The sequence below is a fragment of the Tamandua tetradactyla genome, chromosome 12 (genome assembly GCF_023851605.1).
Source record: "Tamandua tetradactyla isolate mTamTet1 chromosome 12, mTamTet1.pri, whole genome shotgun sequence".
Classification (NCBI taxonomy): Eukaryota; Metazoa; Chordata; class Mammalia; order Pilosa; family Myrmecophagidae; genus Tamandua; species Tamandua tetradactyla.
The window spans coordinates 5,946,929-5,966,577 of NC_135338.1; the positions used below are offsets into that span (position 1 = coordinate 5,946,929).

General features: G+C 42.1%; 1 protein-coding gene and 1 long non-coding RNA gene across 5 annotated transcripts in view; one reads left to right on the forward strand and one right to left on the reverse strand.

Annotated features, from left to right (window-relative positions):
* The window catches only part of DAAM1 (dishevelled associated activator of morphogenesis 1), a 187,775-nt gene extending 173,249 nt beyond the window's left edge, over positions 1–14,526 (reverse strand). For 3 of the 4 annotated variants that reach the window (XM_077122487.1, XM_077122488.1, XM_077122489.1), the window contains exon 1: positions 14,385–14,526. The gene's annotated coding sequence lies outside the window, so the exon portion shown is untranslated. Of the gene's footprint in view, positions 1–12,704; positions 14,305–14,384 lie in introns of those variants that run through there. The other variant, XM_077122490.1, reaches the window with a different exon arrangement.
* The window catches only part of LOC143651753 (uncharacterized), a 48,932-nt gene continuing 42,209 nt past the window's right edge, over positions 12,927–19,649 (forward strand). The window contains exon 1 of the long non-coding RNA XR_013160185.1: positions 12,927–13,202. This is a non-coding gene — a long non-coding RNA (uncharacterized LOC143651753). The remainder of the gene's footprint in view (positions 13,203–19,649) is intronic.

The following is a 19,649-nucleotide window of genomic DNA, read 5'->3' on the forward strand; positions in this document are numbered from 1 at the left end:
TAGAGCCTTTCTAGGATCTAGATTTTTCAAAAAGAGAAGCTGGGAAGAGCATTTAAACATTTTAGCCCCAAACTATTTTCTTACCCCCTTTAAGAACACTCGTGATGTTGACCATTTCTGAGGGGGTGGTATGCTAGTCAGGATTCTCTGACTGGTAGATCAGAGTAGCATTTGGGTCTCCTGGAATTAGTGTCACTGCTGAGCCATTGTCCAATAATCCCCAAAATATCTGATCATTTCCTTTCCCCCAGTGCATAGTCACCCTGGTAAAAGGCCATAGGTCTCTTTGGGGAGGGCTGGGAGGAAGGTTAACAGTGCAAATTTTGGGCAGTGTAAAAGGGTCCTTCCCCAAGGATACCCAGCCCTCCCGTCATTCGAGGGGCTCTGAGTCTGTAAACTGTCTCAAGTCTGGGAATTGATTAGGGGGGCATGATTCCCTATTTTTGTAATTCAAGTTAGACATCTGTTCACTTGACCTAGAATTCTTCTGCATATACAGCTCAAACAAGAATTTAGTAGATCACCTATCTAATTTACTTCTAGGTACCCCATGATCTACTAGCCAACATCACAAGTCTCTGCGAATCAGATTATTTCGGCTGCTGCTTTGAGTCTTCTGCCCATAATGGTGGCCATGCCTACCTTGTCTATCATGATTGACCATCACCACGTGGCTTCTGCCAGCTCGGGACCCAATCATCCCTATTGTGTTTAAGGATTCCAGCTCAGTGACAGCAGTTTCCACAGTAATTTCTGACGTACAGAGAAGCGTGACTATAGAACTCTTCAGGGATGATGGAGCTAGTCTCATGAATTTATTTCTCACGATTCTGGTAAAGATGTGTCCTCCGGACACTTCTGGGGTGTGTGAGCAGATCTTCCATGATAAATCTACTCTAACATTCCAATCTCTCTAAGCCTCTGGATCCCCTTATCTACATTATACCAGGACAAGTTCTGACATTTTGACCTCAGGTAATGTTGGCCAACTTTGGATCCATGTTTAAGCCAACCACCCAAACAAACTATTAATGTCTTTTCTAACCTCTCAAGCTACAGCACTGAATGCAAAATCTCTGCTTAGTGGGCCCGTATCAATAAATTCAGCTTGACCAAACTTTATATTCCTTCCACCATTAACCCACACCCTTAATACCCTGATTCCACACATATTCCCCTGATTTCTGTCTATATAGATTGGAAACTCATGTACTTCTTTTGGAGTATAATGTAACTCCTCATGGGTGACACATTGCACCTCACTTTTTAGAGCCTGTTGGGACTTCAGTCTAGTTATAGGTCTTGAAGAAAAGAAGGGTAGTGGGAGTAGGTCATGAAAAGAAAGAGAAGTGCCTTTCAAGCCAATTGCCTTGGGGCATTCTGTTGCAGTTTCATCTGGTGAAATAGGATTAGTCATTCCAGAGAAAGGAATGAGGGCTATTTCCCTGGAGGAGGTAATTACAGGGTTAGAAGGCAGTGAAGAGTTAATTTCACTAGATGGAGGTTGGACAGCAGATTCCTCTGAGGAGACTGGAGGCCAGGAAGCTCCTTCCTCAAGGCAGTCCATTACAGGTCTACCTAGCAAAGGCTCAGCAGATTCCAGGGATCCTGTCACCCTGTCATTATTAGTAAACCCATACATTCCCATCCCAATTTCAGTATCCCATTCTTTTCCAATTAAAGCCTTACAACAACAGGTTGAAGTAAGGTTGAGATTTTAGTTTATGTTGTAAATCTGCTACTCACACAATGAGGCTTTGTGTCTGGTTTTCAGAGCTCTCAAGTCTGCAATCACAGAAAATAAGATTTTCTTTCAGGGTACACTCTGGAAACTTTGACATCATTCATATAGAGCTGAAGTTTCAAATTTGAAGCCTTCAGCTAATCCCTTCCCCTTATCACTGTATCCAGTATATCTTAACAAAATCAGCCGACATCATTATACCTCTTAAGTCTACAAAACTCTGTGAAGGTATCAAAACATTCTGCACTTGTATAAGTGTACAATTAGCAGAATCTAATAATGAAATTTTGAGTATCTCTTTTGGCAACTCACCCCATGGACTGTCAGTGCAATCTTGATTATTGGAAACAGAGTCATTAGTGCCTGAATCTAGTCAAAGTAGTAAAATCCAATTGTAAAAACCCATTTTTAAGATTTTGTTTCTCAAGAACCACTCCTGCTACAAAGCTGTGTTAGTCAGGATTCTCTAGAGAAACAGAAACAACAGGAGAGATCTGTAAATACGAGATTTAGAAAAGGGTCTCAAGCAGCCATGGGAATGGAAGAGTCCAAAATCCATAGGGCAACTCTGAGGAAAGTTCTGGAGGAACTCCATAGGAGAGGCTCGCTGGCTGAAGAAGTAGGGAGAGTCTCTCTTCTTCCCTAAAAGCCTTAAACTGATCGGATTATCTCATTGTGGGAGGCATGCCTTAGTTGATGGCAGATGTAATTGATCACATATGCAATCAACTGACTGATGATTTAATCAACCAGTCACGAAATATCCCTGCAGCAACGATCATGCCACTGCTTGCCTGACCAGACAACTGGGTACAATCATTTGGCCAAGTTGACAGCAGAATCTAACCATCACAGGTGGTTTCTGTTTCCTTTTTTTAAAAAAAAAGGTTGATATGTAAATTGAATCCTCCCAAGTAAGCATCTTGAGGAAACAATAACTTTTTTTAGTTAAACCTGCCAAAATATAGTAAAGTTTCCATTTTTAGAAACATAAATTTCAGTGTATTTGGTAAATCACACTCTACCACATGTAGAAGACTTCCTTTTTTTTTTTACACATTTAAAATTTTAAAAGAAATTAAAGAGTCACACCACAATGAAAACAGAATTTTCAACAGAGCTGGGCATTAACCAACCAGCCAGTCCTAACACATCTTGCAACTATCATCACATCTCCCAAGGCAAAACCTTTTCATCTTTTGACTTGTTCTCAATCCTGGCTAAGAATCAGGTTACCAGGGAGTTAACAATCCCACAGATTGGGCTCCAACCCTCAGATCTGCCAAATCAACATCTCCAGGTATCTCTGTTTTAAATCCATCGTGGAGAATTCTGATGCTCACCCTTGTCACCACAAACCAGACACAGGAGCCCTTAGGAAGATCCCTTCAAAATTCCCACCTAACTCTTTGAGAAGGAACTTTGGTTTCAGGTTTAACCAACCGAAGCTGTGTGCTTTGCTAAACATTAAGTTTGCATTAACAGTTGCTTAAGAACAGAGCTTTGGTTAGTTTAAACTTTGGATCATTTTTACTTTGTACACTGAAAATCTTATATTGCTTTTCTGAGAGGCAGGCAAGTTTGAGTGAGTGTTCCAAAGCCCAAGTTTTAGGGTCAAGTTTAAAAGACCTTCTTGTTTGGGGGTGGGGGATGGGGAAAGGAACATCTCTGTTAATCCTTTGCAGAGCTCTCTTCCCATACTGCTGATTTGAGATAAGCTGTCATTTTTAAAGGTTGAAGGGCTTTAACAATAATAGCAGAGGTGACCTTTTATTTTTCCACCAAAGCCTCATCCACCCTTCTTAACCACAGACAACATTAGTGACCTACAACACAGGCCATGGGATTAAAGTTGTTTACCCACTAGCTCTGGTGGGCCTGTCCTGACTCAGCATCAGTGTCACAGAGAGACCCCTGTTGTGACCAAGGACATGTCCTTAAAACATGGCTGGTCTCCCAGGCTGTGGTCATGGAAGAATGGAGAAATGACCCCAAAAGGTCTAACCTAGTGACCTTTACTTTGCTCTAACCAACTGCCCAAATAAATAAAAGCAGCAGGGTAGCTGAGTTCCCAGATGAATTCCAGTTTATTCCTAAATATCCAAACTTAGTCCTATATTTAAAGTTCTCAGGCCATCCAAAATCTGTCAGGTTAAGAGTACTGACTCTCATGTTTCTTGAAGATGATTGTATAATGATATAGCTTTCACAACGTGACTGTGTGATTGTGAAAATCTTGTGTCTGCTGCTCTTTTTTATCTACAGTACAAACAGATGAGTAAAAAAATATGGATTAAAAATAAATAAATAACGGGGGAACAAATGTTAAGATAAATTGAGTAGACTGAAATACTAATGATCAATGAAAGGGAGTGGTAAGGAGTATAGGAAAAAAATTAGGGGGAACAAAGGTTAAAGTAAATTGGGTAGATGGAAATATTAGTGGTCAGTGAGAGGAAAGGATAAGGGGTATGGTATGCATGAGTTTTTTCTTTTTTCTTTTTTTTTTGTTTTTCTGGAGTGATGCAAATTTTCTAAGAAATGATCATGGTGATGAATCTACAACTATGTGCTGACATTGTAAGCCACTGAATGTACACCAAGTATGAAATGTTCATATGTTAAGAATGTTCGTGCTTGTATGTTGTTTTGTTTTGTCAATAAAAATATTTAAAAAGGAAAAAAAGAGTGCTGGCTCTCAACTAGGGGCAATTTTGCACATGCACACATATACACCAGGGAACACTTGGCAATGTCTGGAGACTTCTTTGATTGCCACAACTCGGGGTAGGGGATGCTGTTGGTAGCTAATGGGGGGACCAGTGATTCTGCTAAACATCCTAACTCACAACCCAGGTCCCACAACAAAAGAACAATCCAGTCCCAAACCTCAAGAGTACAAAGGCCTGAGAAACTTGGATTAGAGTATAAAAATGGGTAATTTACCAGCCCACTCCTGCATAAACCTTCAAAGAGACTCTCGCTTCATTTTAATTTTATTTCTCAGATGCCTTCAAGGATCAAGGGGGTAAAGAAATATCACTGAAACAAGGTGGTTGTGAATGAGACACTAAGGTACGGTGAGGATTGTGACAAATCTGAGCATAAATGTTCAGTAAAGTTATTCTATGCTTTAAGATAACAGAGTGCTGGCCAGACAAAATGAGAGCTGGCTGAATTTACCATGTGGACCACTCGTGGTCAAACTCTAGTTTGTTTTTTGTTTGTTTGTTTCTTTGTTTTGGGGTACATGGTCCGGGAACTGCACCCAGGTCTCCTGCATGGTAGGTGAGCATTCTACCACTGAACCACCTGTGCACCCCAAACTCTAGTTTAAAAGAGATTATCAACTTAAATAGAACTGGAAGATTATCAGAAGACACAGTCCAGCCTATTCTCTTAGGTTCTATGGGACTTCCTGAGTCCTAAGACTGGGGAGCAGGACTAAAAACTGTTCAGTTAAAGAGAATAGACTAGAGACCAGCTGAGGGATCTGGCTCCAGTCAAAAACGGCCTCAGGTATAGCATGCTAAGAGCAAGGGTCAAGTTCAGAAACCTTGGAGGTGAAAACCTCGAACCTCCCCTCACTGATCCCTCTTCTATGGAACCCAGGGGACACAATGCCATATAAGTGATGTCATTATTTTAAGATGATGCCATTCTCGAAAATTTTAGAATTTTTCACCCAGAAGATGGCTTATTCTATGTTGAACACACTGTTTCACACAAGAGGAAACAGAGGTCCAGGAATTTTAAGGGAATTGTCAAGACTATCCCAATCCAAACCTAAAATCTACCAGTATTTTCTTTTCCTCTGTGCAATTGCTAAACACCACCAAAAATATGGAGAGGATTGCATCCAAGACCAAACTTTCTACTGAATATAAATAAATTATGCACATTATACATAAATGCTAAATTTAAATTTACTTGACATCATTCTCTTTTCCCATCAGAAAAATCACTAACATGTTTGCCCCTAGTCACTGTTCTTAGGATTTCTTTCCCACCTCCTAAAGAATTAAAAGCAGGTTAAATGTCCCTAGCCCTCCTTTCAAGATCAGACTTACAGAGGAAAGCCAAGTCAGCAAATGGAAACAGAAGCAGAAGGAAGACTAGAAATTAATATCCCTATGTCTGTGCATGCTTTCTGCTGGAAGAGTTCCTGGCCTGAAGAGACAGTATAAACAAAGGCAATCCAGAGGGAAACAAATGATAAGTGAAACCCAATAACTCCCTCTGTCCTACTCCCCACCTACTTCCCTTCCCCCAACGGGTTCCATCAGAAAAGCAATCTGAGCTTAGGAGAACTAAAATGTAAGCAGCTTTCTCTTGGCTGCAACACAGTTCCCTCTTCTGAGGAAGGACTTTGTTGAGGGGATAGAAAGGGAAATGTCAGTGGCTGCGTTTCTTCTGATATGAAACCTGGTAGCCTGGGGACAGTCACCTCACTGCTAGAGAGGCACTGAGAGCAAGGAATCAGTTCACTGGTTCGCCAGCCTCAATGTTCATTCCAGGGGTTGGACTCGGGAAAGGCAGGATGCAGAGAAAAGGTAACCAGGGACAAGGCTGAAAGGTAATTGGGTCAAGCTAAAAATTATGTACGTTGTCTTTTCCTTTTTTTTTTTTTTTTTTGTAATTTTCTGTAATTGTTAATTAACTCGTCAACAGAAAATGTTACAGGCAAGGCAGTTTCTTGTCATAGTTCCTTGCCAATTCTATAATTACAAGTGTCACCTACTTGTAGGATCTCAAATCCTAAATGGGACAAAGAGGTGTTCTAGTCTTCTCCAGTCTCCACTCTTGATTTAAGAAACATAAAAGTATGAAAACAGTCTGCTTCGTTAACATCCTGAGAATGTAATGTGCTCAGTCTCAGTCACTGGCTTCCATTCCAGCACTTATTCATTCCATACCCTCCATGACTCTCAACTTGAATTACCAGAGAGGGCTCAGCAATGGACAAAAAGTCACCTTAAATATAAACACTATTGTTACTCACAAATGAGAAGGGAAACAAATGGTTAAGTTGTTTGTTTTGCCATCATAATCCTAATTCTAATAAAAGTCACTAATATTGTGTAACTACTGCTGCATTTAAAAAGAAAAGCCTAAATTGTGCCTTGAACAAAACTATACGGTACTGTCTGTATTCACAATTTTACCAACTTTCAAAAGTAAGGTAAAGAATACAGCAAGGTACTTTAAATGGTTTAAGTTTTCCATTTTATTTTCTTTTACTTCTCGCAGTAAGTTCTGCAACACATTCTTGGGGTTTCAAAGGGTCCCTCCTTCTGTCACAGAAGTGCAGGTTCTGACTTAGCGAATGTCTTAATATTTCACTGCTGGGTTGTAGCAAATCTCCACGAGATGAATAGAAATTTAAGTCTAGGCACATATGAACAATCTATCTCACCTGCTGAAGAATGACGTTGACTACTGAGATAAATTGAATAATACACTCCAGAAAAAAATGTTCTTAACCTTAATCCAGTCCTGTAGTTGTGAACCCATTATACATAAGACCTCTCAAATATGTTATTTTTAGTTAAGGTGTGGCCAACTGTGTAGGTTGGGCTTTAATCCAATTACTGGAGTCCTTTATAAACAGAATAAAATTCAGACATAGACTGAGAAACCATGAGAAAAGGTGGAAGTTGGAAGTCAAGGAAACCCAGGAGACAAAGGAGAAGACACCACCACATGCATTACCATGTGACAAAAAAAGTCAAGGACTCAAGGATCTCTGACCATCAGCCTCAGAACTCCATAGTCTTTGGGGAGAAAGCGCCGTCTTACTGATGTCTCCATTTTGGACTTCTCCTAGCCTCAGAGCCATGAGACAATAAATCCCTATTGTTTAAGTCAACCTATTAGAAGGTATTTGTGACTGCAGCCAGGAAACTAAGACAAATAACATCCTTGATTCTTCTTCTAGGGTGCAAATCTGCAGAAGCTTTACGGAGGAAGGATACTGACCAGAATGGCACCAAAACTCACACGAATGATGACTCTCACACTCCCAAGAAAGGAAAGAGACCAAGTCTGTGGGCTCTGGAAAACTGCTAGAAGCTGTCCTGATACAACTGACCTTTGTGGGAGGGCATCTGTCAGAGACATGCAGTTCCTTGGCAACATTTCTAGCAATGCCTTGCCTCTTGTGTTCGATAGAAGGTAAAACTCCCACCAGTTCATTTTATAATATTCCACATTCTTTTGCCTCTAGCAGTGATGGCTTTGCACTGATATGTCCACAATATATTGTCTAGTCTCCTTTGTGACCAAGAGTATAACTGAGTTTAAAATAAAAACAAAATGGAAAACAATGAGTGAGATTACAAGTACAGTCTGTGGTTCAAACAAAGGCAAAGCTAACCAATGCCCTAGACCTGGTTCTTACAGCACTAAAGAACTGAATTGAGCCAACAAGCCAGAATAGAAGAACCTATTTAAAAAAAAAAAAAAAAGAAGAGCATCTGAATTTCTCAGACAATGCCCAAAGCTGGAATCTGGGCTATTTTCTGTTGGAAGTCTAAATTCAGAAAGGACATCAGATTGGCAATGTCTTTACTAGACACACTGCAGATATTTTCTTCAGAAATGAAAAGGACAAAGACCAGTTTAATAGATGACCCTAATTATGTACCTGTCAGAAATACAGGCAACCTTCAACTCCAATCCTGGTGTAATTTATAGAACAGAATGAGCTCAGGTTATTAGTAAAGGTGAATGACATACTTAGGAAGTGTAACAAGACGAATGAAAAAAAAAAACCTCTGAAACCAATGTATGCTGAATGAATATTATATTTGAAAAGCCTAATAGCTAAAAAGTTTTTCCTTTTTCTTTTCTCTTCCTGGTGATGTGCTCTTACTGTATAACTTTCCTATTATTTCCCTAAATGATATGGTGTGTATTTTTGTCAATTGTATTTACTGAATATTGTTAAAGGGGCACAATATCCAGTTTTAAGCCAAAAGGAAAAGACCTACTGTAAGTCAGGAAATCACACCAAATACACTGGATATTGAATTTAGTTCCCTAGTTTTACACATTTAATTCACAATAGTGGCTATGGTTTAAGAAAATTACAATTGTATATTTGGCACCACATTTGTTCCATTATAAAAATAAACTCTCTTCTGAGGTGTGTGTGTGTGTGTCACGGAGGGGAGGGGGCGAAGCTTGTTTTAAAATCTGAGATTATCCAATATTAGATTACGTGTTTGCTGTTCAAGTTTTATTATTCAAAAGAACTTTCCCAATTCATGTTAAAAGACAACAGGGACCCATGTATGGACAGCATGTGTGTGAAGATTTCTCTATAAAAATATTAAAAAAAAAAAAAAAAAAAAAAAAAGACAACAGGGAGTAGGAAGCTAGGAAATTATGGGCCTAAAGTCTCAATGCAGAATTCTGCAGCCCTGTTCTACTAGAAAGGGCTTCTCTTCAATAGGGGATTCAACCTACTGAAAAGTTATCTCAGTTAACTAACAGGGCCTACTTTTGGACAGACTCTAAACAGATTCAGAAGTGGAGTATAAGAACATTTCCTTTTTCAATTAATTTGCCTATCGTTCAGATACCAAAAAGGAGGGTGTTCAAAAGTTTTATCATTCAAATACTCAAATGCAACATTTTAAATCTATACATACAGGAACTTCGGAGGTGAAGTGATAGTATGGTGTATAAACGCTAGATTGCGTGGGCTCTAAACCTGGTTTGCCACCTACTTAGCTGTGTGACCTAAGCAGGACAAGTTTCTTAAATTCTTCATGCCTCACTTGGCTCATCTTTAAAATGATGGTGACAGTGCCTCACAGGGTTGTTGTGTGAAGTCAGTGATTTAGTCCATGTTAAGCTTTAGAAAGGGCCTGGCATAAGATAAGCACCTCACATCTGTTGACTACTGGTAACACATTAGCTGTAAGTGTTAAATTGTATGGTCAGGCTAAGGAGGAAGGAGCAGATGTAGGCAGTGAAGGTTGAGGGATAGGCAAGGAAGGTTTCCTAGACACTGTGGCACTCAGCTGGATCAGAAAGCACTAAGAAAAAGTAGACACCAAGGGATGTACCTTCCAGGTAAGAGGGGCTGTTATTTCAGAAAGTCAGAGATGCAGGCAAAAACTAGGCGTGCTCACACATCAACACAGAAAGTAAGTGGATCAGAGCCAATGGTGTAACTGGTAATCTCAGATGGGTGGAGGTGAGGGAGAGAGGATTCTATACAGTAGTTACCATGTCCTAGGATTTAATTCTTAGACACATGCACTACAAATTCAAGTCCTCTCTGAAATGCTCATTTTTCTACTCCTGGAACTGTAGAAAGGATACCATAAAATAAAATTTTTAGCTGCAAAGAGTCGGCTAGGGCAAAAAATGTAGGTCACCAAAATCAACTTTCACCTCATCTTCATCTGTTCCTTTCTCAGCAGAGGTACTAGAGGTGCTCTGAAGGAAAGAGGAGACCTTTAGGTCCACCTTTATGTACAAATCTATCAGCAGCCCACTACACAATCTATGTAAAAAAAAATCAGTACTGTTGCTAAGTGAATATTAACTTCAAGAGGGGTTTCCGCCATCCAAGCCTGCCCTGCAAACTTGACCTTATAGAAAGTCTGTAAATGTCCCTGCCCTCCTTAGTGATTTCTGAAATGGTACCTGTGCTATGTTTTGCCTCCTATTCTTAAACTTCAAGCTCTTGGGGAAACCACTAAAAACAGATGCAGTGAGTTTTAAAATATATATTCACTTAGATTTCTTCCTTTACCAAGTGAGAAAATGTAGTACCAAAAAATTGGCAGAAGCCCACATTTCACATCCCAAGAAAAACCTCAGAACAAAATAGAAGAATTTTCATTTGTGGTTGGTGCCTTCTCTAGAGAGAGAACCAGTTTGTTAATCTAAGTTGGCAAAGTTACTTTGTTTCCTGCAATAAGACAACACCTGGAAACATGGGGTGGGTGATACAAAGGCAAAGGGTACTCCAAGAAGTTACAAGTGCTAATGATTATTTCTTGAATGGACACCTAGGGTTCTCAGTACTACCTTGGAAAGCTTGTTTCCCCTTATCCAGCAGCTGCAACTTTTAAGTGATTCCACAGAAGCCTAAAGTTTCTCAAGCCAAAGCCAGTCTTTATAATACCCGCAAAATATTTACAAAATGAAACACTTTCCATCTTAGCTGTATTTTTTGTAACTACCTTATTTGTTCTGATGACCATAGCACCAACACTAAAAGCAGCTTTTTAAACAAAGTAGCTTAAATAAAACCACACACAGACAAACATATTATAAACATTCAGAGAATATCCACAAAACGAAAAGGTAGGATTCAAATTCCTTGGTACCTACTCACCAAGCTCCTAAATGGACATAACCCACTGTACCTCTTTACCATCACACCTCCTAATTTATACTTGCAAATACCCACAGAATCTGGGTGAAACAGAATGTTATGAATATCGGACAGATGCCCACACCCTGTTCTTTTCTCACATCTTCCAGCCTAGGACAACTGATTTTGTTTATAGAACCCCACCCCAAATTTTAGAAATATTGTCTCCCAGCTCTTCTCCTCAACTGGTGCCCAGAAGCCTGCCACAAGTCTTGGTCTCTCCCTCTATTCTCATGTCACACACCTCCTGGGGAAGTTATCTAAGTTATCTATAAAACAATTGAGAGAAATCTAGAAGCATCTAGTTTGAGGTAACGATAAGAAATTGTAACTAAGAAGAAAATAGTCTATAGAGGTGAATTATTCCAAAATCAAATAATTATGAAATACATCTCTCTATTTCAAGCACATAGAAGACTCTTTATACTTCAAGTCATATGTGACATGGAGAGTTTTGGTTTATGCTGAAATGAAACTGCTCAGCAGAAAGCAATTTAGGGAAATATTACAATTAATGCCATCAATTAATGATACCAGAGGAAAGAATATAGACTTTGGGTCTCCAATCACAGCTCTACTACTTACTATTCATTCAACAAATAGTTAATAAATATCTACCACTGGCCAAACAGTACTCTAAATGCCTGAGAGGTAGGGATGGACAAGACAAAGACTCTGCCCTTGAAGAGCTTACAATCTAGGTAGGAGAGGTAAAAAAAAAAAAAAAAGAAAAAGAAAAAAACAGAAAAATGAAGGAGATTTTAGCTAATGATGTTCTTGGTAAATAATAAATGGGCAGTCAACTTCTGATTCTGTTTCCTCATGGGGATATAATCACCTATTAAACAACAATTTCTGTGATAGTGCACCTTAGCACAACATGTCAGCAGAGAAGAAACAAAATATTTGTATATGACAAATACACTTAATGTATTTCATTAAGAATATGTAAAAAGGCAAAACCTCAACAATTTGCTCTAAGATAAAAATACAAATAGAAGTCCTGCTACTGGGAGTAATAATCATTGCCTTTCCCACTTTGAAGAGTTCACATAAAGCTCTAGGCCATTCTCCCAGACAAGTAAGACCCAGAGATATTAAATGATTTACCCAACACAACAGTGTCAGAAGCTGGGTTGAAACCCTCATCTTCAGGTGACTTTAAGAAACAACAAAAACAGATCATGTCCTTTTCAGAGTGAGGGATTTCACACAAAGGATCAATTTTAAGAAACCCTCTAGGCCCCTCTTCCAACATTACCAAGGAGGGGACCTCGGAGTCTACCCAGAAGTAAAGGGGGTAACTTTTAATAACACTGTCCTAGCTCCCAGCCCAGTGTTTCACCCTCATGCACCGCTATCCTCTAGGCAAGCCTTTAGATTTTATGAGAGCCTCGAGTGACAACAGTAACTTCCATAATTCAATTTCATAATCAGAGGAAACTCGTTTTCAGTTACTAATTGTCCCTAATCACTTCCAGTCAGGTGCACTGGAAGCAAATCGAGGACTTTTCCTGGCGACTAGGGCGTTCTCATCACGCAGAAGTACTAGAGTGTTCCTACCTGAGAAATCTGCCTCCAACCTAGAAGCTGCTTATTGCGAAAATGCTGCAGCTAGCCTGAAAGAGGAAAAGATATCTTTCAATTGCAACGTCCAAGGTCTCGAGCTCCAAATTCGAGGAAGATAACAGATACGAAAGAGAGGAGAGGATTTGGGGTCTAAGAACTGCGTCCAAGCACAAGAGAATGGAGAGTCCCCGGGCAATGAAAGGGGTGAGGAGAAGCGAGCAGCTGGGCCGGGGGCAGGCATTTGACCACACCCTCTGGCCACGCCCTCCCAGCTGCCCGCAGAGCCGCAACTAATCGAAACTGCAGTGGAGGCTGTAAAGATTCCGACAGCAGGAGTCGCCATGGCAACCGGATTCATCTTGCCCGCAAACTCCGCTACAATTCACTCCATTCTCAAGAAACTACCAGCCCAGTGAAAGGAAGGGACCTTCAATGATGAGAGTAAAACGGTCACGGGTAGTATTTGTTCTTGATGTTCTCCGGAGAGTGAAGGTAGGATGGGCGTAGGGAAAATGGAGAGTATGTATCTATCCTGGGCACACTAAAACCTTTTACAGTGGCGAGAGCCCAAGCACCCCAACCCAGGTTTGTGAGCTCCTTGAGAGCCGTGGGTTTGATGAATGTGAGTTAAGAGAACGTATGAAGGTGCTAGGGTCAGGGAGAGGACATGTAGAAGACTTTACAGTTCTCGGGCCTCACGCTTATCTTTTGGTCCGAGGACAAGCTGATCGCAAGCTGTTGGCTTTTCAGCACCGTCTGGGAAAACCCGATTATCCAGCTCTCTTGCCCCACAGTGAGCCTTATCATTCGACTTTCCACTCAGCTCCCACCCCCTGACCACCCCGGGGCTATGGCTCCAGGGCAGGCACTTCGCCCCAGCCGAGTGCTCTTTGCAGAGGGAGCAATGAGTGCCGGCGAGACCGAGATGCGCCCCAGCGAAAGGGGCGAGAGGCGGACGCGCTCTGCGGCACCTCGAACCCGGTCCGCAGGCAGCACAGCCTCCCTTCGCCGCTGTCCGCCGACACCCCTCGCTCGCTCCACAATGCCCAGTTTCCCTTCTCTCGCTTTAAGACATTCAGCTTCCAACTCCGGCTGAATTACAGTCACCCTGCCCCTTTTGAATGGGGCTTGAAGTGACTTTACCAGGGACGACGGGGGTTCTTCTCGGTCGCGGACAGTGAAGGGAGTATCTCCTTCCTAAAGGCACCTTCGTGCCCACCCAGCCTCCCCCGGGATTCTCCTAGGGGCTTCGGGCACTGCCCTCCAACCGAGGTCACCACCGCCCGCTGCCCAGTCCGGGGGCGCCTGCAGCCTGACCGCGAGTGCTACCCCTGCCGACTCTCCTGGTAGCCGAGCGCCTCCGGAAGAAAGGAGGGAGGGACCCCAGGTCTCCGGGCGCCTTCCTAGGGGCTCGCCTCGCTTTGCGCCGCGCTGCAGCCATTTTCCCATCCCCAGCTTGGCAGCCCGGAGTTGTCTCGGTCCCGTTCCCACTCAGACCCAACCTGAAGGACGGGTTTAATATTTACCTACCCAGCTCGAGAGCTCCGGGGAGGCAGCAGGAGGGCGCGCCGCACACCCAACGCCGGGCCCGAGAAAGCGCACCCAGCCCCGGCGCCACCGCGCGGTGCCACCTAATGAATGAGTGGGGCGGGCGAGGTGGCGCGTCCCCCTTACCTGAGCAGTCCCTGCATGCTGGAAAGGCAGCTCTGCGCTCCGGGTACAATGGGCTCCGGTTAAACAGTTTCCTCCACAGCCGCTCGTAGGTTACCAAGTCGCAGGTGACATCACCCCCTCTCGGCCTGATAGGATACAAAGTGGCGCTCACTGCGCATGTACGCCCCGGTCGCCCCTGCAGACTCCTGGGACTTGTAGTACCGACCTAGCCAGCCGAGCCCGCGCGGGCTTCCCGCTGGGGTTCGCGGAACTACACTTCCCGACGCAGGCTTCGGCCCCTTGGACCCCGCCCCCGGGTCCCGCCCCCTCCGGGACCTGCCCCCTCTCCGCCCTCCAGCCTTGGAGCGTTAGCTGTAGTGGTTACCGCGCGGAGCTGCGGGCAGCGAGGGCTGCAGGGAGGGACGCTTTGCGGTGGTGCCCTTTGACTTGACCTCGACTCTGTCCCTTTCGGACTCTGAGGGTCCCGTGGGTCCTGAGCTCGCGCGCATCGGCCCTGGGCGCCCGGATCCGCCGGATCGTCTTGGCCCCATCCGGGAAGGGAAGATTAAGCCTTTCGTTGCCTCCCCCCACCCTGAACAACTAATTAATAGGAAGCACTAGTTTCTGGGTTATTGCGGTCCTGGAATTCCCTCTACGCCCCCAGGGATGGGGCGACGTCGACCCCGATGGAGAGAATCACTGTGTGGCCCACTTGGTTCGACACACCTCTCTTCCTTCCCGTTCATTCTCCCCATTTAACCAAGACTGGGTGACCCTGCGGGACGCGGGGAACAGCTTAGTTCACTGAAGTGACAGAATAGCGGTGGCTGTCGCTAATAAAATCGCGGTGTGATAGGCAGTCGCCTCAACCCTCGGTCAGGGAGCCTCCTGCTGCTGCAGAGATAATTCTATCGCGGAACCATGCTTTTTTGTTCGTCCCTGCAACAGACTTCCCGCTCTGGTGGCTCTCACCTCCGAAGAAAACACCCTTATTTGAAGGTCTAATAAATTATATATGCATATATGCACGTATGTATGTATATATCTTTTAATTCACAACATTTTCCCTCTGCTCTTTCATCTCTTTTCCTTCAAATATTTTTTAAGAGCCAAATAACATTGTCCTTGCAAGAATGGCTGTGATGTTAATTCACTTGAATGTTTATTTAGAGATAAGCAAAAGGAATGTAGCAAAATTCTGACCGTTTAGACAGATTTTTTTTAATATATACAATTTTTAATATATAAAATAATTTATAAAATTTTTACCACTATTCAGGGACTCCTCATTATTATTAAAAATTAACGGTGAGGGAAAATCTCTAGGTGTCTTTAAATGAAAACTCAATGCAGCTAGTTATTCCAATTGAAAATGTAAAATAAGTTGAAAATGATATTTAATGTGTCTCAATCACATGTAAAGATCAGCTGACACCCATCTCCCCCTAGCAAGATCTTTAGAATCTATGAAATGAACTGTGCATTTTATTTTTTAAAAGGTGTGCAATTAAGATTTCAAATGTTTATCCAATTGTTGGTCAAAGTCTGCTTATCAGTCTTATTTTCTCATTTCATTCTGCTACACTAACCTGGGTCCAAGTGAAAAATATTCGTGGAAATATGTGAGGATCTCCAGGGAGAAGAAAATGCTTTGTTTTGCTGAGAGAGAGGTTTCAGTGCTGAATTCTGATTTTCTTTTAACAAGCCTCTTCTTTATAGACCAGACACATTTTTTTTTTCCACTGAAGGAAGCTACTTTTGAATGTTGCTCTTCCGTTCTGAGGTACTTGGTCCATTTCAAATATTGTCCTTGATGGAACCCAGACAATACAAATGTTCCTTTGGCCATCAGATCAAGAGTGCAATCAGTGATACTTTAGCTAATGGGAAGGCTTCATGTATTGCAGTTCATTGTGGAAAATATTCACAAAGAAATTTGACCTGGGGTGATTCTAAAGGCTCTCCCAGTTTTATAACTATATAAAGCTTTTAGATGGAAACATAATCAGTGAGGTTGAAATTTATGGGGTCAGTAAATTGGATGTGGAGCCTTTCTGTAAAGAAGGGATTATCCTTATAGATAAGTGTGTTACTGAGGCACACTCTGGGGAGTAACTCTATAGGAGAAATCACTTTACAGCAAGCTGTTCCTCCTATTTAGATAGATAGGTCGATTGATTGGTAGATAGGTAGATGAAAGATAGAAAGGCGTTGTGTTTGGAGGCATTTTTCTAAAAGTGATGATGGATTGGAACTGATGCATGCACACTGTTTCATTGGTAACCAGGGGAAACAAAGATGGCTCTCGGCATCAGTTATGCTGTGTTTGGACCTGGGGCCAGCAGAAGCTTACTAGGGAGACAGAAGCGAGCGCACACACACATAATCACTTTCACATGTACTCACTAGGTGTTGTACTTGATTTAATTCTTTGTAGGTTGACTATGTAGTCTCGTAAGTCACCAAAAATACCCACAACTGTCTAGCTTAATTTATATTCAGTCAAAAGGATTTCTTTATTTAGATTTTTTTCCTTTTCTTTTTAAACAACTGCAGCTGCTCTGGAATGATCTTAAGAAAGGCCCGGGCTCATCCTTTAACCATGGCCTATTAATTAGGAACCTGTGGGACCACTGAAGAGAATAGATTTAATTGACCATCTACCGATGGGGGAGGGGAAAAGGCGCCAGGGGACATTTTGCTGATCTTTCAAAATGACCTCTCCCACTACTGGTTATAAGGTTTTACTCCAGATATTGGGTGTTAGATAAGGAAGGAAATGAGATAACAGAGAGAAAGAACTTAAAGTTTGTAGTCTTGCATGTGTTTTTCACTCCAAATACAAGAGATTGGTATTTTGCAACAACTGAGGGTGTATGCTCAAACCACAATTGTAGCACAGCCTGGAATTGTGCCAGTTTTGGACACAATGTGACTTTGCTTATTCTCTCTGAGCCTCAGTTTCTTCATTTATAAAACGGGGTTAACAATAATACCTACTTCACCAGGGTTTTGAAGATTAAATTACATGAGGCCTGTGAAAACACTTTTAAACTGAAAAGCACCATATAAATGCTACTTCTTGTCATCTGCATTCTTCCCTAAAGATTATCTCGGAAATGTGAGTCCTAATTGTGCAACAAGTTAATAAAAACCTATTTAAATAGAAAATTCTTAGTCTTAACAAGAGACTATTAGAAATTATATAGCACACAGATATTATCTTGTTCTAATTTGCAAGTAGGCAGAATGTCTGTTGAAAAAGAAAAAAAGAAATCTAGGGTTTAACAGTGCCAGCTTGGCTTGTTCTCAAATCCATACCTTGTCCTTCCCAGGTATTCCTTATTTCCTAAGCTTCACAGCATGGGAAGACATTTCTAGGAGAATGAAGGCAGGTGGAAGGGAGAAGCCAGGGCATTTCTCCTCCTCTCTTTGTCTTCAGTGAAGTTTTGGCAGTAGTAGCAGCGTTTCCCCTGTTGGTCCAGGCTGTCACCGTTCCACCTTCTGCCAGGTCCCCCCAGCCTCTGTTAAAACCACCTGTTCCCTTTGACCTTCCGGTCCAGGGACAGAGGTGGCTTCCTACTGTTGCTAATCTCTGGGCTGCATGTTTGGCTTCTCAGATCTTCTATCACCTATCTCACCAATTCCCCGTACTATAATATCTTAAATACATAGAATGGCTTCTGTTTTCCTAGTGTAACCTGTAACCGATAAACTCATGTCCTAGTTAAGGTTCTTTCAGAGACAGGAAACAGGAATTTTCTATGACCAGTTTAGCAAAACAAAGGAAGTAATGGGATTTATTCAGCGGATTTGGGGCATTCTATATAAACACAAGAGGAGTTAAACCAAGGCTGGAGAAGAACGGGAACCAGGCAGAACCTAAACTCTGTTTACAGACCTTCCCGCTTGAGTTCTACTCTAGTACCCTTCCGTCTTGACATCTCCTTGTTTCAAATTTCAAATTCCCGACTATCCCTGACTTCGTTTTCTAAAGCAGTGGTTCTTCAGGAGTGGTCCCCCGGCCAGCAGCAGTGTCACCTGAGAACTCGTTAGAAATGCTAATGCTGGGATCCCATCCTCAGACGTCTTGGAAAAGACACTTTAGGGAAGAGCCTCACCCTCTGTGTTTTAACAAGTCCTCCGGGTGAGTCTGACGCACGTGAAAAGTTTTGGAACCGCTAACCTATAGTAAAGACACCAAGATACTGTGGTTCAGAAATGGCCACTCAGGAGCTTTGCTTGTGAATCTGGGAGTCATCCCAGGGAGGGGGAAGTGTTGTGAGCTTGGGAAATCTGTCCAGATCTCATGAGTAAATACCGTTCTTCCTAAGGGAGAGGATTTCATAATGATCTGGGTCAGCTCATCAATTTAGTCACTGCACAGGCATTTGAAAAATATTCATTGCACTGTATATAATTGAATGAAAAAAAAACAAAACAAAACAGGATCAGGGCAGGATAAAGGAGTGGGATCATACAGAAATCTAAGAACAATAACAATGCAAGGTAAAGGCAATGTGAAAATAGCTTCAGCCACTCAAAACTCAATCCAGACCACTCTCGTCTGAACAGCTCCTAGGAATTTGGAAACAGACTCTCTCCTTTGACATATGTATCTTAGCTATCCTCCTTGTATCAGCTTATTCATAACTGCCTGACTCTTAGCCCATCTTTGAGCTATGTTGTCCAATTCTGCAACCACTAGGCTCAGGTGGCTAATTAAGTTTAAATTAATTAAAATATAATAACATTTGCGGTTATTTTCCTCAGTCGCACTAGCCACCTTTTAAACGCTCAGTAGCCCCACTGGGCTAGTGAACACCGTATTGGACCGCACAAATGCAGAGTATTCCAGCCATTTCATAAAGCTCTGTTGGAACTCGAGACTCTTCTACCTCATAAATTGCTAGCTTCTGTTCATGCTGAAACCACATTATCCTCTCCATTTTTTCCAGGTCAAATCAAAGAGAGGAACAGGTGAAGAGAGAGAGAGACAGAGCAAGCATCCAAATAGTTCCAGTGCATCATTTTAAGCCAGATGATATAAATTACTGGCCACCATGAAAAAGGGAACTAGCCCAATTTAAAACGGGTCAAAAAAACCTGAACAAGCAACAAACACACACATAAAGATTCCCAAAGGGTCAATAATTATATGAAAAGTGTTCAAATTGATTAATCATCAAGGAAATGCAGATAAAGACCACAGCCCACACTGAGATACTTCTACACACCCATTAGATAGGTTAAAAGTAAAAGGACCCACCATACTAAGAATTGGCA